Raw genomic sequence first — 3,180 nt, 5'->3', positions numbered from 1 at the left:
TTTATCATTATATGGATGATATTTTATTAGCTGACTCAAATGCAGATACTTTAGAAATAATGTTTGAAGAAGTAAAGAAAATTTTGCCTTGCTGGGGATTACAAATTGCTTCTGCAAAGATACAAAGAGGAGATTCTATTAATTATTTAGGATATAAAATAGAGCTACAAAAAATTAGACCCCAAAAGGTGCAAATTAGGAGAGATAGACTATAGACTCTTAATGACTTTCAAAGCTAATTTAGAGATCTTTCTCATCTACGAACTATTGTTGGGGTAAAAAATGATGAACTGACTAATTTGTTCAAAACCTTAGAAGGTGACAAGGACTTAAATAGTCCAAGAGAATTATCACCTGAACCTGAAAAAGAATTGGCCTTGGTAGAAAAGAAAGTACATGAAGGGCTCATGGATCGTATTGATCCAAAGCTGGATTGCATTTTGGTTATTTTACCCTCTAGGAGTTCTTTTACTGGAATATTAATGCAGAGGGAAGATATTATATTGGAATGGATATTTTTGCCAAATAAACCAAATAAATAATTAAAAACTTATGTGGAAAAAAATCTCTGACTTGATTTGAAAAGGAAAATTGACACTTCGTCAATTAGAAGGAATAGACCCAACAGAAATTGTCGTACCTTTAAATAAGAAGGACAGTGAAAAATTATGGACAGAAAGTGATCCTTGGCAAAGAGCTTGCAGTAATTTTTTGGGAGAAATTAACAGCAAATATCCCAAAAGTGATAGAATTGGTATTATAAAGAGAGCTGATTGGATCTTGCCTCGAATTGTTCTTCCAAACCCATATCTGAAGTTTGTACATTTTATACAGATGCCAACAAAGAAGTAAAGGAAGGTTACAAATCAGAAAATTTAAGTAAAGTGGTTCAAAGTCCGTATAATTCAGTTCAAAAATCAGAATTGTATTCTGTTGGTATTAATGGATTTTTCAGAAACTCTCAACATAATAACTGACTCTCAGTATGCTGAAAGAGTGGTATTTCATATTGAGACTGCAGAATTTATCCCTGATGCTTCAGAATTAACTTCACTATTCAATTACAAGATACAATCAGGAAAAGGAGTCATCCTTTATATATAACTCACATTTGATCCCATACTGGTCTGCCAGGCCCTCTAGCACAAGGCAATGATGAGATTGATAAATTCTTGATTGGAAATGTGCTGTAGGCCACAGAATTTCATAAAAAACATCATGTCAATAGTAAAGGTTTAAAAATGATTTTTCCATAACCTGGCAACAAGCCAAAGAAATAGTAAAGAAATGTCCTACTTGTTCCTTCTACAATCAAACGCCATTATCAGCAGGATGTAACCCAAAGGGTACTCAGAGAAATGAAATCTAGCAGATGGACATGTTTCACTTTGCAGAATTTGGAAAATTGAAATATATACACCACACCATTGATACTTATTCAAGATTCCAATGGGCAACTGCTTTGAGTTCTGAAACAGCTGATTCTGTATTCACTCATTTGCTAGAACTTATGGCCATCATGGGTATACCTGCACAAATCAAAACTGACAGTGCTCCATCATATGTCTGTTAAAATGAAACAGTTTTTTTTTCTTATTATAATATAAAGCGAGACAGGCATGGCGGCAGAGACAAGCAGACACAGGTGGCCCGTGGAGGTAGACAGGCCATGCGGAGGAGACAAGCAGACAGAGGTAGGTCTGCAGAGGCGGCCTGCAGAAGTAGACGGGCCCAGTGGCAGTGGCCAACAGGGAAATACAGGCCCGGCGACGGCTCGCAGAGGTAGATGGGCTCAGCAGCAGTGACATGCAGAGGTAGGTAGGCCCGTGGCAGCAGCCAGCAGAGGCAGACAGACCCAGCTGCAGCTGACAGGGACATACAGGCCCCTGCTGGTGGACCGCAGAGGTAGACAGGCCCAGGGATGGAGACAAGCAGACGCAGCTTGGAACAGGGACACCTCTAACCCCAACACCTGGGGAAGAAGCTATCTCTGTGGGTCGGAACCAGAACAAATCTGAACACTCCATCTGAGGACAACCCAGGGCCCAGCTGCTGATCCTGTGAAACCCAACAACTTGGAGGTGTTGGTGAGACTACCCCACTCAGCTGAAACCCATCTGGGAGAGGATTCAGATGCCTACAGTTTGAAGTCTGAAGAAACAAGATTAGCTGAGGAGTTGACAAATGAACAAAACGTGACCTGGGAACACAGAAGAAGGCGCTACCCAGCCACCAAACCAGATCACCAGAATCATTAGTATATACTTCACCGACTGAAATCAGCTGCCCCTGAAGAAATAGCCCAATAGCACCAATTTAACCAAGAACCCCTCCTAAACCAAGACTAAAAATTAGAACAAGAGAGGCACTCTCAGACACAGACACCACCTGCACCGCACAGAGGAAGAGATGAGTAGACGCCAGTGCAAAAATACAGGAAACAACATAAAGACCTATATGGCAACATCAGAACCTAGTGATTCTACACCTGCAAGACCTGAACATAATAAGACAGAAGAAACAGAAGAAATCAACCCTAAAAATGACTTTAAGAAGATGATAGAGGCCCTTAAAGAAGAAATAAAACATTCCCTCAAAAAGGAAATAAAAACTTTCCTTAAATAGGAAATGAAAAACTCCCTTAAAGAGGAAATAAAACCTTCCCTTGAAGAAGAAATGAAAAACTCCATTAAAGAGGAAATAAAAAAACTCCCTTAAAGAAATGGAAGAAAAAACGAACAAAAATGGGAAGAAATCAAATCAAGCCAAGAAAAAGCAATTAAACAGATGAAAGAAATATTCCAAGATCTGAAAAATGAATTTGAGACAATAACAAAAAAACATGCTGAGGGAATGCTGGAAATAGAAATCCTGACTAAACGAACAGGAACTACAGAAACAAGCATAACCAACCGACTGCAAGAGATGGAACAGAGAATCTCTGACACTGAAGACACGATAGAGAAAATAGATTCGTCAGTCAAAGAAAACACTAAAGACAAAAAAGTCGTAACACAAAACATCCAGGAAATTTGGGACACCACGAAAAGACAAAACCTAAGAATAATAGGGATAGAAGAAAGAGAAGAATACCAACTCAAAAGCACAGAAAATATATTAAACAAAATCATAGAAGAAAACTTTCCTAACCTAAAGAAAGAAATACCTATGAAGATACAA

The sequence above is a fragment of the Peromyscus leucopus genome, chromosome 14 (assembly GCF_004664715.2).
Source record: "Peromyscus leucopus breed LL Stock chromosome 14, UCI_PerLeu_2.1, whole genome shotgun sequence".
Lineage (NCBI taxonomy): Eukaryota > Metazoa > Chordata > Mammalia > Rodentia > Cricetidae > Peromyscus > Peromyscus leucopus.
Note: the sequence above shows the minus strand (reverse complement) of the source record.